Here is a 26,436-nt window from a genome sequence, read left to right as displayed (position 1 = left end):
TATGGACTGGCCCGCCCGTTCCCCAGACCTGAATCCGATTGAGCACATCTGGGACATCATGTCTCGCTCCATCCGCCAACGTCACGTTGCACCACAGACTGTCCAGGAGTTGGCGGATGCTTTAGTTCAGGTCTGGGAGGAGATCCCACAGGAGACCATCCGCAACCTCATCAGGAGCATGCCCAGGCGTTGTAGGGAGGTCATACAGGCACGTGGATATATATATATATATATATATATGCCTTTTTGTCATTCTAGTAGTAGGGCCATAATTAAGACATGATTTGTTGAAACGTGTAGGTCTGTAAGCTATGATAGTTGCACATTTGCTGTATTCTTTGTGGAGCAGTGTTTTATATGGCTAATAAAAGCTAAGTTTTAATATTTTTTCTACTAAACAAACCTTTACGCTGGATCATTTGCACTTTTCCCATGTCTGACTGCACTTACGTTTTGCCCTGGTACCACTTATCTGCATCTCCAGAAGTTTCCCATTTCTCTATTATACTCTTCAAATTACATTTTGAGACTTTCTCCTCCTGTTGTTGCACATATTTTTTTCCCTTCATCTGCACAGGTATCATTAATCTATCAACTATAATGGCCGTACCAGGTCCTGCAGGTCCTGTATCCCGTACACATGACGTGGGCAGTGCACGGCATGCCGCTAGTTTTTATTCTGAGTGCTCTTATATACGGTGGTAGTTTTACACAATGTTGAGCCTGTGATTTGCAGAGTGATATGTCTGACTGCTAGAACAGAAGTATACGGCAGATTCTACAGCATGGATACATAAAGGACGTCCTGGGGGAATATACCTCCCTCCAACACTCGTCCAGTCCCTGCCTCACACTAGAGACATTTATAATAACTCCAGGACTATGGAGCTGGTCATTTTCTCATAATCTGTGGCCATTATTAGTGATCTCGCATTGTACGGTAATATCACCCTGGAGGTTGTGATGTATTTAGTGTAATAGCGCCATCTAGAATATACAGTATATATCAGGCGATACCATGCTTACTATAGTTAGTCGTCTTCTGTGCCCTCTATAGCTATCTATTATACTTTATATTTCTTTATAATAATTTATAATAAATTACTCGATAGTTTTACAGCTTTATGATGTTTATTAATCTGCTGAAATGATAAAAGAAAGTCGAACCTTACAGTGGACACAGGTGGAAGTGTCCTCCATGATGGTGTAGGCTGAGGTGGAGCAAGTATTTAGTCAGTGGGGGATCAAGATGACGAGTATTCCCCAGGGTTCCCTGTTATCAGGGAGGGACCCGGTGTATGCAATCAAAAGATCTTATCCTCTGACCGGCTTTGTGCCATCAACAGGTAATGATCCTCTGTCCGGCTGTGTGCCATCAACAGGTAATGACCATCCGGCAGTCCGACATCAACTGGTCATCACCCTCCAGCTGTGTGCCATCAACAGGTAATGACCATCCGGCAGTGCGCCATCAACAGGTAATGACCCTCTGGCTATGGCCATCAATAGGTCATCACCCTCCGGCTGTGTTCCATCAACAGGTAATGACCATCCGGCAGTGTGCCATGAACAGGTAATGACCATCCAGCTGTGTGCCATCAACAGGTAATGACCATCCGGCAGTGCACCATCAACAGGTAATGACCCTCTGGCTATGGCCATCAATTGGTCATCACCCTCCGGCTGTGTGCCATCAATAGGTAATGACCATCCGGCAGTGCGCCATGAACAGGTAATGACCATCCGTCTGTGTGCCATCAACAGGTAATTATCCTCTGTCCGGCTGTGTGCCATCAACAGGTAATGACCCTCTGGCTATGGTCATCAATAGGTCATCACCCTCCGGCTGTGTGCCATCAACAGGTAATGACCCTCTGGCTATGGCCATCAATAGATCATCACCCTCCGGCTGTGTGCCATCAACAAGTAATGACCCTCTGGTTATGGCCATCAATAGGTCATCACCCTCCGGCTGTGTGCCATCAACAGGTAATGACCCTCTGGCTATGGCCATCAATAGATCATCACCCTCCGGCTGTGTGCCATCAACAGGTAATGACCCTCTGGCTATGGCCATCAATAGGTCATCACCCTCCAGCTGTGTGCCATCAAATGTTTTTATCTTCTGTCCAGTTTTGTGCCATCAAGAGGTAATGACCCTCCAGCTGTGGGCCATCAACAGGTCATCACCCTTCGGCATTTAGGCTTCTTGTCTTCTGTAAGATGCGATTCTTGAGTCTCCTGATGCTAAAAAATATTTAAAAAATCACCGATTAAACTAATAATCTATCTTGTACATAAGCATCACAATTTATAATCTATCTAGTGCATAAGTATGACAATTTAGCTCACAGAACATACACTATGGTAAAACATTAGACCCTACAAGCAGAAATTTGCTAAACTAACATAAATATAACTGACAAATCAGTAGAAAAATCGCTACCAATGGCACAGCTCTCTTCACATCAACCTGTAACCATAGTAAATAAGAAATAGAGGACAATGCTCATAGTCAGTTATCAACAATTCGGCATGGGGCATCCCACCAGAGACATTATAATATCTAGTAGATTATAGATGGCAATAGAATTTACCAACAAGCACATAGTACGCCAAACTCAAGTACATAGTATGCCAAACCTCGACACGTTTTCCTAAAATAGGTTCATCAGAAGCACATACTAGACAGTGATACTTAGCAAAGCGTTCATAGATATATGCGCCATATGATAAGGTGCTAAAGTGCAAGTGTGTGACAAAATATCCATGCGATTTCAGGTGCAATGCTGCATTGTATGTAGTAAGATGGTGCCCATCAGACAGCATGTATAGGACTAACCTGTGATGAAAACACGAGCAATGGGAAAGTTCAAGCAGTTGCCTTCTCAATCTTCCTCGCCTCTAAGACATCTAAGGAAACATCTTCTCCTCTTGATTTTGGGTTGAGGTGTTGTAGGCATTTCAGGCTCTGGCATTCTAGGTTCTGACATACTAGGTTCTGACATGGTAGGTTCTGGTGTTCTAGGTTCTGGTGCTCTTGGCTCTGGAATTCTGGGTTGTTGGCTTCTCTGAAAAATCAGTAACCTCTCTTTAAGCTCCGTTGAACTTCGAGCTCTTCTTCCTATATTGTTGTGAGGGATCATTCTGACCCAGACAATATCACTGAACGCCACTTTATAGTTGCAACTAGGAACCTTTTTCGCATCCTGCGGTGCAGGAGCCATGGATGGAGTAGAACATTTGCCATTGGGCAGGACAGGTGTTCTCCTGGAGTCTTGCTTCTGAATCTGAGGGATGCAAATCGGCTCCTTACAAGCACTTTGTTCCTTCAGAATGGTTTTGTTCTCAGGAGTTTTCTGATTGTTTCACCAGGTTCAGACATTGCCCACTTGCTCAGGACAAGACTTAAGGCCAAATACTCTAGTATTGTCAGTAGTGTCATCACCGCAACAAAAACTGCGTCACGGAAGAGCCAAAGAGGAAGATTGATGGAAGCTTGATAGGTGCTTCTTCTGAGATCCACGGGTAGTGGGTCATCCTATAATAAAGAAAAAAAACATAATAAAGTCCTGTATATTTATACCCAATCCAGTCAAACAGAGAGCCCTTGTTATTATACAGTGATGGATACATTATCAAGCAACTTTCAGAAATATCCCATTGAGAAGATCAGGAAGAAGTTTGGGATTCACCTCCAGGGTCCATGGAATATTATTTACAGTTGGACTTTCATATGACGGACGGTCACGTGTCCAGTATGAGAAGTCCTGCAAGAGGCGATATTCTCATTAGCTGATCCTTGTGACCTCCATATTGATGAGAACATACTCGCCCTCAGTGTACTGTAATGTGGGGGGTAGAGCAACGTAAAGCACAGAAATGATAGGATGATACTCATCATCTCCAGAGGTCTCTCAGCACCAAGGTATGGTCAATGAGATACAAGCTGCAGATGGGCCGAGGCTTCTAATATACCCAGGGGTGACATCACAAAGCCCTCTGTGACATCATTGCACAGTTCTATCCATCATGTCACTGATACTTTGGACCTAACTAAATGTCTAAAAGAGAACCCTTCCACATGATTTCCAATCACGGAGCAGCTTCAGTTTTTCAAGAAAAGTTTAAAAAATATAATCTGTGCTGTGATTGGTCACAATGGCACATGAAGCAGAACGTCTTTAGATCTTTTAAAGGGAAAGTGTCAGCAATTTTTTTACAATTGTAAAATTGTAAAGTATTTATATTTATATATAAATACACATATATATTTAAAAAGGTTTTAATGGTATAAAATCTGAAAAAAATATTTTAACTCTTTTGATGTTTTCATCTTGTAAACACTAGGGGGAGCAGCTGCTGATATTTCCATGAAAACAGAATACAGCTAGCTCGCATTACGACTGCAGTAAAAGTGGGCGGGATCTGCTCACATGGGTGTGATGTCACTCCTCCCCTTCTGGGCGTTTGCAAAAAGGTAAATGAGACTGTAGTTTAGGATCACAGTGCGGAGCGATCACTGGTGACTGCAAATTGATATATAAGGGACAACACCAAAGTCATTAATCACTACAAGGACAAGGCAGGAATGTGGGAGTCAGAGGGGTCACCCCACACTTATATCCCCTCTGACTGTCACCTCCTAAGCTCCTTTCCCTGCCATAACCTCTTATTCCCGCAGGTAAATTCTTACAGGACCCCCCTCCCCATCCCCTTCCCCTGCCGCAGCTGATTCTAAACGTCCTCCATATGTAATAATAGACAGGTACTCACCGGCAGCCTATGGTAATTCACAGGGTAGAACAGGGTACAGCACAGAAACAATATGGCGATCCTCATTGTCTCCAGGGGGTATCTCAGCACCAAGATATGGCCAATGAGATATGAGCTCCAGGTGGATGGAGCCCCCTTATATACCCCAAGGGTGACATCACAACGCCCTCTGTGACATCATCACCCACAACATTCCGTCACATGACATCACCCAGCACCAGCATCATGTGACCCAGCATAAATAGAAAGTCCTTGTTGGCTATAGCAACTATTCAAAACTAAGTTTAAACTTTTCCAACAGCTAAAGGCGGCTCTGTGATGGCAGTTTCTTCTTGTGGACGGTTGTGATAAATCTGCAGAACATCTACATAACGCGACATGTAGAAAATCCTGTCTTTTCCCCTCTGTTCTTCCTCTGGTGCTACAGAGACGGATAGAAGGAGCTTTTCCAGACCTTACAGTGCACAATATGGGACCTAATCACTGATATCCCAGATCTGCTCAGTACAAGCATACCGCCAACCTATGAGGACTAGAAAGAGGGCGAAACCATGCGGCACGCGTAGTCTGGCCACGCCCCTATCCACACCCCAAGCCACGCCCTTTTTATGCCTTGGCAGGAGGAGATGTCTGTACAAAGCGCAAGTTATCAAAAGGCTGAAGGAACACTTTATCAACATGAATGAAGGTTTTGAAGGGCATCCACTGTCCCGGCACTACCGGAAGTTCCACAACCAATCTTATAAGGACACTAAGTTTTGTGGGATCCGATTAGTCCCCAGAAAATGGAGGGGAGGTGATTACCTGAGATTAATGTCGCGGATGGAATCCAAATGGATCTTCACATTAAATAGCTTGGCTCTGAAGGGCCTTAATCACGAGAGTCAGCTGTATGCCTTCAACTCGCAGCGGTATATACTGTATGTATTTTTTATCCCAGTACCAATTGAACATTTACATTGCACTTTTATGAACCTCCTTATATTTTATCAATATAATATGTCTTTTGGATATATTCCTTTGAATCCACCTATTTTATATATGTATTTGTTTCTATACATTGATACCCCTATTGGAGATACTATATAATGTTTTTATTTTTCTCCTTCATTTTTTCCTTTTTATCTCTGGATGGTACTAAGTGCCGAATTTATACTATCCTGGTAATATACACTGATTAACAGACTGTTTTTTATAGCCATCAGAAATATAAGTATATAATTTTTATTCATTTTTAACTAATTGTGAAAGTTTGAACAAAGTCTTTTTTATTATTATTTTTTTCACACACAGTCTATTCTTATTGGAATTCTATCTTAGTTCTATTGCACCTCCATATGTCCTTTTGCACCGTCTTGTTAGTATTGGATCTTCCTCCATTTCTTTGGTTGTATTATCTTTGTGGGGGGCGTTTGGACTTTATTAGGTTACCAGTTTGACTACCAGCGAGAAGCTGACGAAGAGGAACTGTGAGTCCTCGAAACGCGTAGTTTTTTTTGGCCTATACAGGACATCGAAGGAGAAGGAGAGAGTCAAGGCACAGGGATAAGCCCTCCTGATATCCAGAAGATATATATAACCATATCATATTATTGATACAAAATATAAATGCACAGAGTCAATAAAATCATTTAAAAACACCAAACCCCATCCTTACTTTGCAGGATACCTATTCCAAAGGTGTATCTAGGTTTTCTGGCACCCGGTGCAGCAGGGGCTGGCTGGCACATTTTAGCCTGGGGGGCAAGCACACAGCAGTGGCCCATGAGTAGCGGCCCATCCTTAACATGTTTATTACCAGATGCATCATAAGCCTATATTCACACGACCGTATTGTCTAAGTGCTGCCCGTGAAAAAACCTGACAGCACTTGGACCAGTTCAGATGAGTGTTTGTAGTGGTCAGACATAGTACATATTATTCTTATGTATTACTTAATGTTGAGCGATACCTTCCGATATCGGGAAATATCGGATCGGATTGGATCGGACCGATACCCAAAAAGTATCGGATATCGCCGATTCCGATACCGGAAACCAATGCAAGTCAATGGGACGCTAATATCGGAATGCCATCCCAGCGTGAGAGAATTCTCCTGATTGTTTAAAAGCCGGCAGGCGGTAAAAAGCCGCCGGCTTTTAAACAATCACACAGCCCCATACTGCTTCCCCGCAGCCTCCCACCCCGATCCTGCGCTCCCCCCGCCACCTCACATCCCGATCGTAAGTTAGGACCGGGCGGGGAGCGCAGCACCAAGGAGCAGGGAGCAAAGGACCCAGGCGGGGAAGCCGGCAGGGAAAAGACTTCACCGCCGGCTTTCCCGTTTTGTGCTGCGCTCTCCCGCCGGTTATTTCAAATGAACAGCTGAGGTATCAGGTGATGCTGATCAGCTGTTCATTTGAAGTAGCTGCGGTGCCCTCAGAGGGTTCATGTGAGTTCATGCTTCACTGCATGAACTCACATGAACTTTCCCACGGCCGCACAGGTCAGCCTCACCTCCCAGACCATCAGACCCATCATGATTGGAGTGTGCGCGGGTGTCTGTGCGATGTGTGCGGGTGTGTGCGCGATGTCTGCGTGCAGGCAGACATAGGCCGATGTGACACTACTACTCACATCGGCCTTTGTCTGTCCCCCGTCCACTCGTGCCAGCAGGATCAGCTCGATGGGAGCAGTAGTTCCCATCAGCCTGATCCTGCTATTTAAACTGCCCCATATGTTATTTTTGCCCCTATACATCTTTTATGTTTTTAGGCCCCCCATATATTTTTTTTGTTTTTGGTCCCCAATAAATTTTAAATACATTTTTCATTGGTGGCCAGTGGTTACCTAAAATAAATTAGTTCATACATTACCTGATCGCCACCTAAAATAAAGTAAAAAATAAAAAACTACACCTATACAGCCTCCAGACGTAACCACCATCCAAGAGACTCTCGCACCCTGCGGGAGATGACGACACAGCGATCCAGCGAAGTCGACGATCGGTCCCAACGGGTCAGAATAAGATCTTGGAGATCCCGGGAATGAAATTGTGCAAACGGCACCGCTTCCATTGCTGCCACCATCAGACCCAGAAGGCGCATGCACTTCCGAAGGGACATCGCCCTCACCGACCTCATAGCCTGGACGTGGTGACGAAGGTTCGCTTGTTTGTCCGGAGGGAGGGACACCACTGCCCGTACTGTGTCGAAATGCATCCCCAAGAACAGGATTGACTGCGACGGCTCCAATGACGACTTCTTCCAATTGACCAGCCACCCGAAGTCTTCCAGGTGCTGAAGGGAGAGATCGCGAGCTGTCACTGCCTCCTCCGCTGTGGGCGCCACAATTAACAGGTCGTCCAGGTAGGGGAGAATCGGAACTCCTTGCTTTCGAAGGAGCGCCATGAGCGGCGCCAGAACATTTGTAAAAACCCTGGGCGCCGAGACCAACCCGAAAGGTAGGGCCACAAATTGGTAATGGGCCTGCCCTACGGCGAAACGCAGGAAGCACTGGTGAGCCCTGCCAACAGGGACATGCAAATAGGCGTCGCGGATGTCGATCGACACCAAAAAATCGTACTGCGACAAGGCCGCCACGACGGGGCTAAGAGACTCCATACGGAATTTCCGGATTCGGACATGAAGATTCAAATCCTTGAGGTCCAGAATGGGATGAAACTTGTCCTCCTTTTTTGGGGACCACAAAAAGGTTAGAGTAAAAACCCCCTTCCCCGGTCCTCCGGCGGAAACGGAACCACTACACCCTGCTGCAGAAGAGAGTTGACCTCCCGCAGCAGAGCAGCAGCCAGCTTGGGCACGGACGGGATGCGAGACTGACGAAACCTGTCCGGGGGTAGAGAGTGAAACTCTATGAAATAGCCCGCTGACACAACCCGTGTCACCCAGGCGTCTGATTCGTGGGACGCCCAAACCGACCCGAATTGTAGCAGCCGACCTCCCACCCGAGAGCCCTCGAGAGGGATCCTGGCGTCAGTCCGCCTTAGCGGGCTTTTTGTCAGCCTCCCTTTTGTCCCGACGGAAATGCTGTTTCCAGGGAGTACGGGATTTCTGGGTGGACTTCTTACTGGAAGACGAGGGACGACCCAATCTCCAAGAGGGCTGATCGAATCGTCCCCTGGGTCGAAAGGACCGACGACCACTACCGGCACTTGACCTGTCAGACGTAGAGGCCGCTGCTTTCCGCTGTGGCAAAGCCACATCCTTGGCCTTAGCAATCAGCTCCGTGAGGTCCGAACCAAAAAGCAGACCGCCCTTGTACGCCAGAGTAAGCAAACCTTGTTTGGATACTGCGTCTCCAGTCCACTGTTTGAGCCACAGTGCTCTACTGACTGTGACGGCCGAGGCTTGAGCCCTGGACAGAAACAAAGTAGTATCCAGCACTGCGTCTCTGCTATATCGGGCCACCTCTTCCAACAGCTGGAAGAGCCTTTCCACATCAGACAGCGGAGTCCCATCTTGCCATGCTGACTGCAGCTGATCCAACCATCTCAGGGAAGCCTCACCAGTATAATGTTAGGTGTCAGGCATGTGCTGGGCATGAAATTGGGTCAGAATCATCTGTGGATTCTGTGGTCTCCCATTCTGGTCCAGCCAGGGCAGACACTGCTCAGCATCACCATCTGGCCCAACGCCTAACTAGTGCACTAGATGTACAGGCTGTCCCCACATGGCCCCCAAGGCCGCTCGGAATCCATGACCCACGGCCTCGTAGATGGACTTCGCCGCTAACTCCGTCCTTCTGTCCAGCGGATCCTGTAGACTCGCCTTCCCTTTAACCGGAAGCAAAGAAGATTTGCTCAGCTGAGACAATGGCACGTCCACTTCAGGAGAGGGGACCCAATTAGCGATCGTCTCTGTGGAGCAGGGATACAGGGCATCAAAAAACCGCATCCCTTGGAAGCGCTTATCCGGACACAGGCATTCTCTCTCCACCGCCTCGTTAAGTTCATCGTGCGCTGGCAGTGTCGAACGAGCCCGACGCGACTCCTGATACAGCCGGGCCGACTTGCCCGGCCTCGTCACCTCTTCAGACAGCTATAACACTTCCCGCATGGCTCCAATAAGAGCATCCACGTGGCCTGAAAGCGAAGCCGAGCGACCCTGCCGATCCTCTTCATCAGAATTGGAGATCTCACCAGCAGAGCTTGTCGGTGAATCCGAAGCCTTTGATGCGCTGCGCGGAGGAGACAGCGCCACCACAGGCCTGTGGCGCTTCTTGCCCCGCGCCGGTAGGGACTTAGCTGATACCCAGTGACCCAGGAGGTCAGACAGACTGTCAATGGAGCGAGTGAGCGCTTTAACATCACTGAGGCCCCTGACCAGAGACGAACCTGACGCCGTCAACCCCGGCATATCAGATACGCGTGACCGATCCTGAAGCGGGCCGGGAGAGAGGTCCGCGCCGCCTGGACCCTGATCCGACATGCCCCCTACTCAGTAGCGAGCGTCGCGGAAAGAGCAGTAATAACCCCTTACAAGAGCACAGTAACCGGGGAAGTGAGATCCTGCTATCACAGCCTGTTCCCACAAAACAATTTACCAAGCACTGAAGGGTTAAAGATTCTCCTTAGAGGGAGAAAAGCTACCCCAGCATTGCAGAAAAAAGGTTTTCTGATGATGGCCAGAAGGGGTTAATGCTGCTGAACACGCAATGCACCTTGCCTTAAAAGGACTAAGGCGTGCATGCAGCAGAGAAGACAGCAGCGTTCTGTGCTGTAGAGATGAGACAAACAGATGACTCACCAGCTTCCTGGAGCCTGTGTGTGAGAGCGGAGAGCAGGGGGGAGGGAGAGGACAGCGCTGAGCTACGTGAGGCAATGGCCGTTTGCAGAGCCGAAGAGAAGGAAGGCAGGAGGGGGGCGGGGACTGCCCAGCGCGCGCTTTCCAGGCGCTTCCTGTCTGCACAGACGATGGCAGGCAGCCAAGAACATAAGCCACGCCCCCCCGTTACACTAACGGAGCCCGCGCTCCTCTGACCCGCTCCCCTGCTAACAGCAGCGGTGATGTGCATTCTCCAGTATTACACCTCTGCCTGAAAAGACAAAAGGTGCAGTCACCATAAGACAGTAACACACACACACACACACAGGGCACTTACCCAGCTGAGCGCCACAGGGACCCCCAGGGATGTGTGACGCCATGGCCCTTCGCTCCCCCCCACGGCGGAGCTCGCAGGGACCCCTAGATGCAGTGTGCGTCTCCGCCAGGGAGCACCCTGTATCCCCCGGGGCCGGCAGGCTTATGCGGGGACCTCCTTAGGGGGTACGCAGATCCGCCAGGGGAGGGCCAGGGGTCCCAGCAGCGCTGAGACCCCCTGAGACCTCTAGACCACGGGGGGTCCAGGTCTCCTGGTAAAAATAAAAAATTCTTCTGAGGAGCTGCAAAGCTTACGCCTTCTGAACGTTCAACGCACATCATTTAGCATGGTTTTCCTGTGTAAACAGGCTTCTAAACCTCCGACAATCAGTAAATATTTACTGTATGATGGCCCCCAACAGTTCGCTCACACAGTATGATGGCCCCCAACAGTTCGCTCACACAGTATGATGGCCGCCCCACATCATGTATGATGGATCCCACAGTATACGCTTTTCTTGTTGCCAAAAAAAAAAAAAAAAACTCCGCACAGAGGGCCCGATCTAGTGACGTCATTGCACCTGCAGTGCTGAGACTTCGAGCACAGACGTACAGGCTGAATGATGAGGAACAAAGGCCATCTTTCAAAGAATGATATGCGGAAGAAGAAAGCCCTGTAGCATCAGGCTTTCCCAGCTAATGAGCGCCATAGTGGCCACGTGGTCTACCGCTATGGGCAAAATGCCTTTACCTTTAAGGCCCATCTTAGTACTTTTTACAGCAGACTGAGTGCCATAGGCAACCATGATTTCTAGTAAATACCGCAATACTGTGGTATTACAGTATATATAAGCAATCCAAGGATCACATGTTTAAGTCCACTAATGGGTACAAAAAAAATGAAAAAAAAATAAAAAGTCAAAATATAAAAAATAGATAATTTTTAACTATCCCACGTTTTCCCTATTAAAAACAAAGAAACGGAAAAAAAAACATTTGGTATCGCCACATCCGTAAAAGTCAGATGTATCAAAGTATGGAATTATGGTAATTAACCTTTACGGTAAACATTGCAGAAAAAAAAAATCAAAATGCCAAAATTGTGGGTTCTTTGTCACCTCACTTAACAAAAAAAATCCAATACAAAGCTAGCAAAACGTTATATGTGCTCCAAATTGGTATCAATAAAAACGTCAGCTCCATAAACACAAAAAGCGCTTAAATAAAAAACTCCCTGGTTCTTAGAGAGTTAAAATAGCGATCACAAGACGTTATGTCACCAAACTCATTAAGGCCTAGTACATTAATGGTGCCACAGGAACGGGCAACAGCGAAAAATGTTATTTGCAAATCTACTTTCAGCGTATGTATGTTGGCCCTTGAGGACATTGCACACGCTGCTGCCAATTCATAGTTTTCCATGAACGTTTATTTTGTGCATAGGGTAAAAGAATACATAAAAGATATTTCTTATAGATGGCAGCTAGCGTTATATTACTCCTGGTTTAGGAGCTGTGACTCTCACAATCCCTCCAGGTGAGCACCTCAAATTATTTCTTTCCCCCTCCACTGTTTTTTTTCCCTATGTTCTGTGCGCTCTATTCCCTAAACAGCTCCATTTTCAATGGACAAATCATGATGTCTAGAGATCTCAATATTCTCCTTGTCAGAGGTGCCCCCATGAGGGTTGTCAGAAGATCTCAAAAACAGCAGGTGTTGTGGGGTGTGCCTGGCATACAATAGTTAGTGCCTACCAGGGTAGAACATCCGGTGAGCAGGTGGCGGAGTCATGGGCGCCCAAGGCTCATTGATACTTGTGTGGAACGAAAGGTACAGTAGCCCCAGCTGGTCCGGTGCTGCAGAAGAAATACTGTGGCACATATTGCTGAAAAATTAAGTTTTGGCTATGAAGAAAAGATGTCAGGATAAAGTATTGCAGCTTATTACATATGGAGATGCACACTGGTCATTGTCATGCTGACCCGGTTACAGCCAAAAGCACCTACAAGGGTATATGGGCATCAGAACTGAACCATAGAGTAATAGAAGAAAGGGTTCTGGTCTGATGAATCATGTTTTCTTGTACATCACGTAGATGGGTAGAGGTGTATAACTTACCTGGGGAGAAACATGGCCTCCAGGCGCACCTTAGGAAGAAGGCAAACTCCGGGGAAGTAATCTATAGTTGTATGTGCCAAACATTACATTTTATCACCCTTTTGGAATTTTTTTACATAAAGTGACCAACCCCAATATAATAAATAATACAGAATTTTACAATTTCATTGTACAATTTTTAAGTCATATCCGCACTTGGAGTATCCTACACAACCCTATATATATATATATATATATATATATATATATATATATATACAGTCATGGCCAAAAGTATTGAGAATGAGACAAATAGTAATTTTTCCAAAGTTTACTGCTTAATTTTTTGTAATGGCAATTTGCATATACTCCTGAATGTCAAAGAGTGATCAGCTTAACAGCAATTACTGTACTTGCAAAGTCAATATTTGCCCAGAAAATGAACTTTAACCCCCAAAACACATTTCAACATCATTGCAGTCCTGCCTTAAAAGGAGCAGCTAACATCGTTTTAGTGATTGATCCATTAACACAGGTGTGGGTGTTGATGAGGACAGGGCTGGCGATCAATCAGTCATGATTAAGTAAGAATGACATCACTGGACACTTTAAAAGGAGGCTGGTTCTTGGTATCATTGTTTCTCTTCAGTTAACCATGGTTATCTCTAAAGAAACACATGCAGCCATCATTGCACTGCACAAAAATGGCCTAACAGGGAAGAGTATCGCAGCTACAAAAATTGCACCTCAGTCAACAATCTATCGCATCATCAAGAACTTCAAGGAGAGAGCTTCCATTGTTGTCAAAAAGGCTCCAGGGCGCCCAAGAAAGACCAGCAAGCGCCAGGACCGTATCTTAAAACTGTTTCAGCTGTGGGATCGGACTACCAGCAGTGCCGAGCTTGCTCAGGAATGGCAGCAGGCTGGTGTGAGTGCTTCTGCACGCACTGTGAGGCGGAGACTCTTTGAGCAAGGGCTGGATTCAAGGAGGGCAGCAAAGAAGCCACTTCTCTCCAGAAAAAACATCAGGGACCGACTGATTTTCTGCAAAAGGTACAGGGAGTGGACTGCTGAGGACTGGGGCAAAATCATTTTCTCTGATGAATCCCTTTTTCGATTGTTTGGGACATCTGGAAAACAGCTTATTCGGAGAAGAGGTGAGCGCTACCACCAGTCTTGTCTCATGCCAACTGTAAAGCATCCTGAAACCATTCATGTGTGGGGTTGCTTCTCAGCCAAGGGAATCGGCTCACTCACAGTCTTGCCTAAAACACAGCCATGAATAAAGAATGGTACCAGAATGTCCTCCAAGAGCAACTTCTCCCAACCGTCCAAGAGCGGTTTGGCGCCCAACAATGCCTTTTCCAGCATGATGGAGCACCTTGCCCTAAAGCAAAGGTGATAACTAAATGGCTCATGGAACAAAACATAGAGATTTTGGGTCCATGGCCTGGAAACTCCCCAGATCTTAATCCCATTGAGAACTTGTGGTCAATCATCAAGAGACGGGTGGACAAACAAAAACCAACAAATTCTGGCAAAATGCAAGCATTGATTATGCAAGAATGGACTGCTATCAGTCAGGATTTGGTCCAAAAGTTGATTGAGAGCATGCCAGGGAGAATTACAGAGGTCTTGAAGAAGAAGGGGCAACACTGCAAATATTGACTTGCTGCATTAACTCATTCTAACTGTCAATATAACCTATTGGTACTCATAATATGATTGCAATTATATTTCTGTATGTGATATAAACATCAGACAAACACTAATAAAAACCAGAGGCCAGCAGATCATGTGAAAATATAATTTTGGTGTCATTCTCAATACTTTTGGCCATGACTGTATATATATATATATATATATATATATATATATATATTCTCTATCTCAAGTCTTGGAGCAGAAATACTTCACATACAGAATCTGTTGCTATAGTGAGCTTATTGTTCTGTTCATGATTGCAGTTTGTGAGCTCCGATCTCCTTCTATGGGTGAATTTCTTTGGGGTCTTGAATCCTCTGGCTGGTTAAAACACGTGAAAACAATCCTAGATGCTGGTATCTTCATTGTAAAGGTAAGATGTGTTGTATCTGTTCATATTCTAGTGCTGCTTGTCTGATTTGTACTATTCTAGGCACGGACTGTACAAAAATGATCCTTTTAGTGCTGAGAATAAACGAGATTTGTAATTATATAAATGTGTAATATTTTACATTTAATTTGCACATTTAGGCCGTGTCAGAAGAGGGCGCCAGCGTGCTCGTTCATTGTTCTGATGGATGGGACCGCACCGCTCAGGTCTGCTCTGTATCCAGTCTGTTACTTGACCCCTATTACCGAACCATCAGAGTATTTATGGTAAGAGGTTTCACTTCATATACTCTATGTACTGGTGGAGATTTACGGAGTTGATATTTTTTGCATAGTGTAACTTTTATTTTTCCCAATTACTATTAGGTGTTAATTGAAAAAGACTGGATTTCATTTGGACACAAATTTAATCACAGGTAACCCTGGTCACTGCACATATGTTGGAAAAGTCAAACAGAGTCACTTATTTACAGAGGGCCTTTCACCAAATTTTTCATGTTGAACTGAAAACACGTTGTAGCTTCAGAGCAGAAAAAAAAATAATTGTTAGTTCTTTTTTTATTTTGCATCTCTGTTGCAGGGATATTAACAATCAAAGTATTTGTCACCTAATGAGTTAATTTTCGTTACATCCAAGTGGGTGTTATCAGAGAGCTTTCACTGTGGGGCATGTACTTCTCCTTGTACGATGTTGTCCAATTATAAACAGGCGGCAAGATGCTAGAAAAAGAACACCTCCACACCATATCTTACAGCAGGTTTCTCAGTGTGTGGGTTATAATGAAAGCCCGGATCTCCTGGTCTAACCTCCTGCATGATTAGAATATCAACTGTATTCAAATCCCATCAATCAACACATTTCAGATATGGGCCCAGCAGTCAGTGTGGGGCTAGGGTCAGCACAGCTGAGTTTAGCTGTGTCACTTTCCAAATCTTCCATCAGCTCTCCTCCTCTCAGCAAAAGAGACAAAAAAAAAACACCATACATTCTAATATAATATACTTACTGTAGTTTTTCTGTGCCATTCCCAGTCTCAGGCGGTTTTGGGAGTGCAGTCCACCTGAAAAAGATGTTGCATGCATATACCCCAATTGCATTGCTTCAGCATATTTTTTTTTTTTTTAAGGTATGGAAATTTAGATGGGGATCCCAAGGAGGTGTCCCCAGTGATAGACCAGTTCCTGGAATGTGTCTGACAGCTCATGGAGCAGTTTCCCTGTGCGTTTGAATTTAATGAGAGATTCTTGGTCCACATACAACACCATATATACTCCTGTCAGTATGGAAACTTTCTGTGCAACTGCGAGAAGGAGAGGAAGGAACTGATGTGAGAGAATATGTGCTCTGTGTATGGTCACTATAGGCTTGTAACAGAAATAGAATATGGATGGTTGACGTGTCCCTGATGCTGATCTGATCACACGGTGCCCCACAGTCTGGATAACAGCAATCACTTATAAACTGTGAAGGTTGAACCTTGGCAAAAAATTTTCAATAACTGTGCAGGAGAAAAATGTATAAAGTGATGGCATATTGGTAAGATATGCCATCACTTCAGGATTGGTGGGGGTGTCAGACCTTAGGGACTCCCACATATCCGGAGACTGAATGGGTATGTGAACCTAAACCATTTCAGTTTTTTCCTGCCCATCTGGGTCGCTGGCATCGCTGGCAGTGCCACTGTACAGAGAAACATAAGAATGGTGAAATCAAAATGCCAATAATAAAATAAGATGGGTACATGGATTTAAGAATTGCACAGTTCCTGATGTAACCAATGGTCCACTAGAAGATACTTCTTGAAGATATTCTCTGTCCTGAGTAATGTTGAAATCTTGTAGATCTTCTTTCCCAGTCACAAAATGTCCTAACCTGCAGGTCAGTAGCCAAGGACATGAGATACATCCTTGTAACTAGAGGATCATGGCTTTAAAGAGATATTCTTAAAATATCAAGCTCTCATTGAGGCCTCATTCAGACATCCGTATCCACATGTACGTGTTAATGCTAATGCTATTCACATGCCTGTGGATTTTCATGGACTATGTGTCTGTGCAAAACTCACGGAGACATGTCTGTTTTTTCTTCCAATATCACAGATGAAAAAGACCTATACAAGTCTATGGGTCCATGAAGAACATAGACAGCCCACGGATGGCATCATGGTGCTGTCCGAGATTAAAGGGGTTGTCCAGTACTTTATATTACCCCCCCCCCAATGTGTCTCCCCGAGACCCCTAAGGATTTTTGTAATTACCTACCGTTGCAGATAATGCCTGTGAGTGGCGCTATCACTGGCCGCTCACAGGCATCACGTGACCCCCGCCGATGTCGCTGGCAGCAGCCGGGGGTCTCTGTCTTCCACGTTCCAGGTGGATGCCAGACTGTGGGCGGGGTTACCCCCCCCCCACATCACACCCGGCATCCACCGCACGCTCTGCCTCTCCCCATTCATTGGGAAAGCGCGGTAGATGCTGCGAGTGACGCGTGGGGAGGAGGTGTAACCCTGCCCACAACCCAGCAGCCACCGTAGGGACCCCAGCACTGAGTCACGCCTCACTTGTCGTGACATCAGCGTGGGGTCACGTGATGCCTGTGAGCGGCCACCGATAGCGAAGCTCACAGGCATTATCAGCAAAGTCTTAGGGGCCCCGGGGGGATACATTGGGGGGGGAGTAATATAAAGTACTGGACAACTTCTTTAACATTACAAAGCATAGGAGAAACTTTATAACATATTTATCCATACGAGAAGAACACTGATAACACAATGATGGTAAAAATGGACACACTGATACCATTTTTTCACATACCTGTTTAAACCTGTACATGTGAATGAGGCCTTCTGCTGATCACTGAAGAGCCCCATTCTCAGCATCGCTAAAAGTCCCATCGGTCAGACCTCCTGCATTCAGAAAGTTATCTCCTAACCCTTTACAGCAGTGGTTCTCAACTCCAGTCCTCAGGACCCACCAACAGGCCATGTTTTCAGGATTTCCTTAGTATTGCACAGCTGATAATTGCATCACCTGCACAGGCAATAATTCCATCAGCTGTGCAATACTAAGGAAATCCTGAAAACATGATCTGTTGGTGGGTCCTGAGGACTGGAGTTGGGGAACACTGCTGTAAAGGGACTGTCAGTACAGAAGGACTGTTCAAATCAAGTACAGGCGCTCGGTGCACCGTGGTGGGGCCAAGCAGTTCAGTGCATCTTTCCATCTACTTTTTGGAACCGGATTTTCCAATTTTGACTATGAAGCTACACAGCTACTATGCAAAGAAACACTGAAAGCTATAGAACTTGTGGCTCATTCATATAAGAGAATCAGGCACAGTTTCACCAGTTTGGTCAGTGTCAGTTTTTATCATTAGAGTTTGGCCTGAGCTTCAGTTTCTTCATCTTTTTCCATCAAACAGACCTGGAAAACTGGACAGCGCTCAGATGGCAATTAATTGTTGGCCGATTTTTTTTTTTTCACTGACCCATGGATGTGCATTGTTAATTTTGACCTGACACTCAGATAACTATCGTACTATCGTACATTTTGCCACGATTTTCCGTCTCTCAAACAATCACAGATATGTGAATGGCCCCATTCACTCTTCTAGGTACAAGTCGTATCTGGAAATAACACAAATAGGACTCGTACACAAAAAATGTCCGTCTGAATGAGCCCTTAGTGTTAGTGCAGGTTGCAGTGGTGACGGGTATACTTGCAGCTCTCATAATCTCAATATATCAGTGATGCAATCATCATCTTCCAGAATTCAGGAGAGGACCTACTCCCTCTGGTCTTACCTGTGGAAGCAGCGGTTGGATTACATGAACCCTCTGTACAGAGCAGATCACAGTCAGACCCAAGGAACTCTGAGACCACACACCACTCCATGCCACTTCAGGTAAGAGGTTATTCTGATTCCTCCTCTGCACTGAATAAAGCAGCAGAACTCTAACACACCATATACTTATCATTCATATATAGAAACATCAACCCTAACTTTACAGGTGAAAGAAGCGGGGTGACGTATCATGAGCCCAATGTGTCCTTCAGTGGTGAAATCCAAGGCCCAACACTCTTCCCACTTGTAACCATGGTCTACATTTAGGGGTTGCGTCAGAGCTCACTCGTCAGTTCTATCTTCTGCCTGGCACAAATCAATTCACTTTAGACAGATTTACTGACATCTATGACAGCTTGTGACACGGTGATTCATTTTGCACATATTTAGACTGCGATAAAGTATTGATCTTTGGGGGTCAGACCGCTGGGACCCCCAACAATCCCCAGGAGGTTCTGTAGAGCAAGCTTTGAACAGAGCAGAGGGGGAGCATGTACATCTCTACTCCATTCATTCTCTGTGGAACTGACCCCTAGCGATCAATTCCTAAATCCCGTTGATAGGGGATTACTTATATACTTGGTACAACCCCTTTAATAGGGCATGCGGATGTCCCTGATCGGGAACTTTCTATATAAACGCATAATATAAAGTCGAGTTTGGGTCAGGAGACCTGAAGCCAGTCTTTGCATTGAAGCATACTCAGACCGCAAAACACACGTGTGAATCCAGGCAAAAGCTGTTTTTTTTTGTTTGCCTGTACAAAACAGACCAATTTTGCAAGTGTGTTAGATCCAATTTTCGGGCATATTTAGTCCACATGTCCGTTTTTATCAATGGTTTTGCCATATGCAAAAACAACGTGACAGAGGTTTCCCAAGCTTCTTCAAGTACCCAGTCAGTGAAAATGAAGAATAGCAGTAGGATGCAACTTGGATGTCGGCAAATAAGGTCAATGTAGGGGATGTCTCTGTTTATATACAGACCATCAGTCAGCAAAATAACAGAACGGACATGTGAATAGTGTAAGGATAGGATGTGTCAGTGTGCTGTCTGAGTAATGAGGCCCAACTTGCCACCACATATTTTCACTAATCTGAAGTCACCAGCCATAGATCAGCCACTGAGGGACTCATTAGGACTCGCTCACATTGCCACGTAACACGGCCGAGTGGTAGTGCTATGTGATGTTTTATCGGATAGCACTCGGACCAATAATATACTATGTTATCCGAGTGCAGTCTGATGTACGTGCACAGAGACAATGGAGAAGATGGAAAAATTAAGTCCTCCATCTTCTCCACACCTGTGCTGCAATTCTTCCATGCGAGAAAATTGGATCACACTCAGAGTTAAAGCAGAGTGTCATTAGTATAATCGGCCCAATTCTCTGGCATGGGAGAATATACAGCATTGTGAGCTAGCCCTTCATGTGTGTACCATGAGCTAGCACGTCTTAAGAACATATATCATGAGAATTGCTCGATGATAATCTTCTGTACTTGTGCATATACTAACTCTTCAAACTTATTTTTCACCATGGAAGGCTTTGGAGGGGCCTCTATAACCGATTTGAGAAAGGAATGCACCCTCGCCAGTCAGTCACTGATTTTCTACAGGCAGTAAAAGAAGAGACGCAGCAGCAGGAGGAGGAAATGGAGTTCATGGAGAAGGTGTGGTAGAAATACTGAAAATCCAGCTTCCTGGCCTATATGTTTTTGATGTTTATACCTCCGCTTAGGTTTCAGTGTAAACCAATTCAGCTTTTAATGGTGACTGAGAAACAATTTTAAATGATTATATATAAAAACCCTGCACAAGATAAAAAAGAGGCAATCATTTTTAGCCGATGCCCTACGTCTTTGGTGTTCTCCAACACAATAACTGGAAGAGAGCACCATTAAAGGGAATCTGTTACCAGGTTTTTGCTACCCATCTGAGTGCAGCGCAATATAGGGGCAGAGGCCCTGATTCCAACAATCTGTCACTTACTGGGCTACCTGCTGTCATTTTGATAAAATTACTGTGTTATCTGCAGCAGACCCCGCCCACATCACTGATTGACAGTTCTCTGACTGCTGAGCTCTGTATAACCCTGCCCACACCACTGATTGGCCACTTTGTGTATACTAGATTTGCAGAAAGCTGCCAATCAGTGATGGGGGCGGGGTTGTACAGAGCTTATGAATATGTAGGACTACCTGGCAGCAGGTTTACTAGTCCCCAATGATAATCTGCTTGCTGATAAAATAGTGATTTTATAAAAACTACAGCAATCAGACCATTAAGTGACACATCACTGTAACCAGGGTCTCTACCTTGTGTCTTTTCAATGTCAGTAATGCCTGAGCACTGTGGCGTTATGGCTTTCTTATGGCACCAGAGAAGTTTGTTCATTGGTATAAAGTTTTCAAGTAAAGGTTCATTTAGGCAGGCCAATAATTGGGTTAGGGAGCGTTCCCTCATTCCCAACTGTTGGCTGCCTAAACAGGCCATCAAACATCCAATGGAGGGGCAAAGCATTCATTGGTGTGATAATTTTTGAGCACGTTTAAAAATTATCATTAGCAGCACATTGTCCTGCGTAAACGAGAAATGTGCTGACGATAACATAAGTGCGGCCGGCCTTACTAAACAGACCATTAAACCACTGCTGATCGACTTGCATGTAGAGGTTACATTAACATGCCCTAACCCAATGTAACTTTTGCTCTTGCCTAACAATTTTTCCTTTAGAGATTAACAAAACTGGAAACTCGAGAGTCAAATGAAACCTACAAGAATCTCAATGACCAGCCAAAAATCCACAACTTCCAGATATGCATCACCAAACACTCTCCGGCTAATACGCCCCAAGATTACAGCACCAACCTGAAGCTGTTTCCCTCTCGTAGTTCATCCCAAGGTGAGGAGGACTCGGCCCTGATCCTAACCCAGGACCATTTGAAGAGCTCGGACCCCGACCTGTCGGCTAACAGTGACCAGGAATCTGGGGTGGAGGACTTGAGCTGCCGGTCTCCGAGTGGTGGAGACTCGTTACCCAGCGAGGACAGTGGGAAGGATCCCGATTCAGATGAAGCAGTGTTCCTGACTGCTTAGAGGTCTTATTAACCACTTGCTATTATATTAGTGCTTCTATTTATTTATAGGGAGTGATGTAAGCTGGGAGGGATATACTGGGGGAAAAAAAAACATATCGACTTTGTTCACATGTATCAGTGGTAGTTTGTGCAGCGGAGACCAGATACTAATGTCCTATATAGTCGGTCTGATCCAGGCAATTGAACGACTGACAATTGGAAAAGTGCATACACAGGTTGACGAAACAATGACGGGGACACAATGATCGCTAATAATCTGGTATCCTGTTATCAGCAGCACGTCTCCTGTTTACACTGAGTAATGTGCTGCCGTTAAGAATTTTAATGAATGCATAAAATGTATCGCACCCAATGAAACGGTGCTTTCCTAGTTTGTCTGCCGATTGTGGTCCTGGTTAGATGGGCCAATAATCGTATGTTGAAATGATTCCTATGAGCGCTCGTTCATCGTTTATTGGCTCTACGCCTTAAGTGCGTGTCTGCAGCCTCCGGGAATATTCAGAAACAGTTATCTTTTTTTAAGAGCCAACCTTATAATGCATTTTGTTTCCTTTCATGATTTCAAACCACATGTCCGTGGAGCATGAATCCTGTCCCAATATATTTGTATATTTAAGGTTTGTCATTGACAAAGGTGCCCTGTACTGGAAATATGGACACTTACATCGTTTTCGGGTTTAGGTCCACTGTGTGAAAGATCTGAATGTGCTTTGCTTCTGTGTAAGTTGCTGGTAGACTAATGGTGGTCATCCAGGATCTGACATTGGGTATTAATTCCCTACCTCCTAGTTATGTTAGGCATGACTATCACATGTAAGGTTCTTGCCACCTGGCCGAGAAAAGTTCGAAAAAAAGGACGCAAGCATAAACTGTTTGGCCTGTGACCACAGCAATTTACAGTAAAACAATGTGATTTTCGTCACATGATTAAAACCATGACCCAATGTCTATGGCTGAATAATCCCTTAAAGACTAATGTTTTGTGCTATGGTATACCATCGGTCCGATCTTCTGTAACTTTATACTGTTTCCACATAGACTGCCAATGAAACAAAACTTCAGAATCTCATTTGGAGACTTTAAAGGGGCTGTCCAAGACTTTATTGAAGGCCTATACTTGATCATCAATGTCTGATTGATAGTGCATGCTGTAGCTGTTCCTGTGTCAACGGTGACCAGAAATGCTCAGGTGCCGAGCTCTGTTGACGGAGTACTACATATCGGCCACCCATTCAAATCATTAGGGGGCAGATGTGTAGTACGCAGCCGCAGCCACTATTCCCTCCACAGAGCTCCGCAGTGCAGCTCCGCTAATGAGCACCCCAATTGATCAAACATTGATGCCTTATCTTAAAGAGGTGGTCACTACATTGTATAATGCCCCCATCAAATTACACCTTTTAAATACCTGCAGCCGGGGTCACGTGATGCAGACTGAGAAGTCAGCAATAGCGCCACCCACAGGTACATATGGAAGCAGGAGGTATTTACAAAAACATTTATTTAGTTAACATGTGTAAATCGATGGGGTCATTATACAATGTAGTGGACCACCTCTTTAAAGAAAGGCCATCAATGTTAAAGTCCGGGACAACCCCTTTAATTATTAATCGGTATCGGTACAGATCTATTAGACTTTTCAGAACTTCAAAATAGGTCCATCCTTCAAACAGATGCCAAAAAGTACAGTATGTTGCAAACTTTAATGGAAGCATTCCTGTATGAATACAATATTGGAGGAAATAAAGAAAAAAAAACAAAAAGCTTTGGCACTTTTATGTAGGTCTCCAGAATATAGTGGGGAGAGACTTTCTTATTGACTTATATAAGCGAGGTAGAGCAGTAACCCCAAAGAAATTGAAAAATCAGCTGTGGTCCCTATAGGATGGCCCTACACATTGCATTTCCCATCACTTTTTTGAGAATACATTGGGGTGGAAAAATAAGATACAAATAAAGCAGATAATAAGAATTTATAGTCCAGAATTTACTGGTCACTTTTGTATTTCTGTAGGAATTCCAGCTCTGTACGTTGCAGATATCCGGCCCATCAGCGGATTAGCGGGGTCCCGCGTACTTGAATCCTTGCATGTTATCTGGGGGCTAAGAGCCATAGGGTTCTCTCTAAGTGCTTCCGACACTGGTTTTCAGAAAACGTACTGATCCTTTTATATTCGTGCTGCACGGTAGTTACATGTGGGGTCTCAGCGTCACATTACTGGGCTAGTACTAATATGGTAAGAGTCAATGTTGTGTAGTATCCCCCCGCCATCCTTTACGTGTCTGCCTGCTGCATAGCGGACGTCTGCCATCTTGAATGCTCATTGAAGCTGCTATTAGTTTTTTTTGTAAATTGCATGGATAATCTTACCAGAATAATCGTTCTCACTTCTTGACTTGTCTGCTCATTGTGACCAATATCATATTGGTTTTCTAGACGAGTTTACAAGCGCTTGTAGTGCTACAATACAAGAACAAAGCTACTAGATGTAATAGGAAGATCATCATAAAATGACCGTCCCTCCCAACTGCAGATTCCAAAATCTTCTGAAGATGCAGCTTATAAGTGAGGTCCGTGATAGTCAGAAGCAGCGTCTTCTTCCCATGATCTGTGCCTGGGGTGGTAGCCCAGCGATGTAGGGGCTGAGCCGCAGTAACAGACATGGGGCCGTGTCTGCGGGGGAAGGTGGGGAATAGAGTTTTCATTTTCTAATCCAGGACAACCCTTTTAAAAGTAGAACTCCCAAAAACAATGAAAGGGAAAGCCTCTTAAAGGGACACTAATCCTCGAAATGAATGAGGGCAAAAAATAGAGCAGCTCTTACTTTTGTCCAGTCTCAACATGATCCTAAAAGAGATGGGGTCAGAGTCATCAAGAGCGGCGCTGTTCACATTGGTCTTGATGAGGAGGTGTGCTGGAGTCAGACAGATGCTCACGGTTCATGAAAAGGTGCATGCTTCTTCCTGAATTGAGAACGCACCGTGGGGCAATAAACAAATATGCAACATGGGAATGAGATTTTGTGGCTATTTATGGTACAAAGAATTAAAAAAAAAAATTCTGCACAAGCGCTGTGTGTGAGCAAACCCCAACGGTGGAGCCGCAGGTCTTTTGGGAGTTCTCCTTGATTGCAAAGAGTTTTGTGTGTTTTTTTTATATATATTATTTATGGTTTATTTATTGATGCCATCATTGCTTATTTTTGTGACGAGTATAATAAAATCATGATCTATTTTTTTATTTTGTGTTGCATATTTTGGCTGTAATTTATATGCAGAAATTGATTTTTGTTTTAAGATATTTTAAAATATGTTGTCAAGCAATATTACCCTAATTGTGACTATATCAGTACAAAGTACGTATGTAAAGTAGTTTATTCCGTAATGTGCAATTAGAATATTTTTGTAAACTCCCTTGTGTTGTGTGTGTGCTGGTGTGTATAGATTAGATTGGGCCGCTGTCCTTTACGGACATAGCATTAGAGTCATTTATGCTGCACTTATAGAAGATGCTAAAGAATTACACTACAGTTTTTTTAATACAATTTTCTTTTCTTTTTTAAAGCAATACTTTACTCACCCTCTCTGGGTCTAATGCAGAGTGTCAGCTATTTGTCACATTGACAGCGCTGCAGCCAGTCAGTGAGTTCAGTGACTCTGAGCAAGTAGTGCCGTTAACTCGGGCAAAGCTGCTGATCTCAGTTATTGGTTGCAGCGCTGTCGACGTGAGGCCAAAGGACAGTAACAGACACTGGGAGCAGTGGCAGAGACCCTGTGCTGGACCCAAGGAAGGTGACTAGTGCACAGTTACAAAAAAAAAACAGCTGCACCAACGGGTTAAAGGAAAATCCCTTTAACCCTCAACTGGTGAGGTGGGGGTCGCCACACCCCAGGGAATTTTTGTTCGGCTGCCATTCATTGAAAAATGCTGGTATGAGGATACGTGTCTCACTAGCTTCCATCCATTTGTGGGTGTCAAAAATTTGTTACACTCATATGCAATCAATCGCCAATAAGAAAACGATTAAAACAAACGTGATCTTCGCATTTTCTGTAAAAATAAGAGATTTCTAAACACTGGGGTATAGGAAACCCCACATCACCAGTTGCGTGACATAAACCCCACCTCACCAGTCGAGGGTTAATGAACCAGATAATCTGGCACAGATCAGCAATGGAATGGGGAATTTTACAAGATCAGAAGCAAGAAACTGAGCAGAAAATTAGGAAATTACCCTGATAACATTTTGAATTAGCAGCTTGTTTTTGGGCTCTATATACCAATCCAAGGGAGGTTTGTATACTTTATGACGGACATGTAATAATTCAGAATATTTGATGATTTGGAATTTATTAGATCCCCCAGGTGAATTACCCCAATACTATAAAATGGACATAAATGACACATAAATCTGTGCGGTTACAAAGTAACATTGACGCTCCT

Source organism: Phyllobates terribilis, unplaced genomic scaffold (genome assembly GCF_046119375.1).
Source record: "Phyllobates terribilis strain yellow unplaced genomic scaffold, ASM4611937v1 Scaffold_67__1_contigs__length_7525285, whole genome shotgun sequence".
In the NCBI taxonomy this organism is placed as follows: domain Eukaryota; kingdom Metazoa; phylum Chordata; class Amphibia; order Anura; family Dendrobatidae; genus Phyllobates; species Phyllobates terribilis.
The sequence above is the reverse complement of the archived record's forward strand: the minus strand, read 5'-3'. Positions refer to the sequence as shown.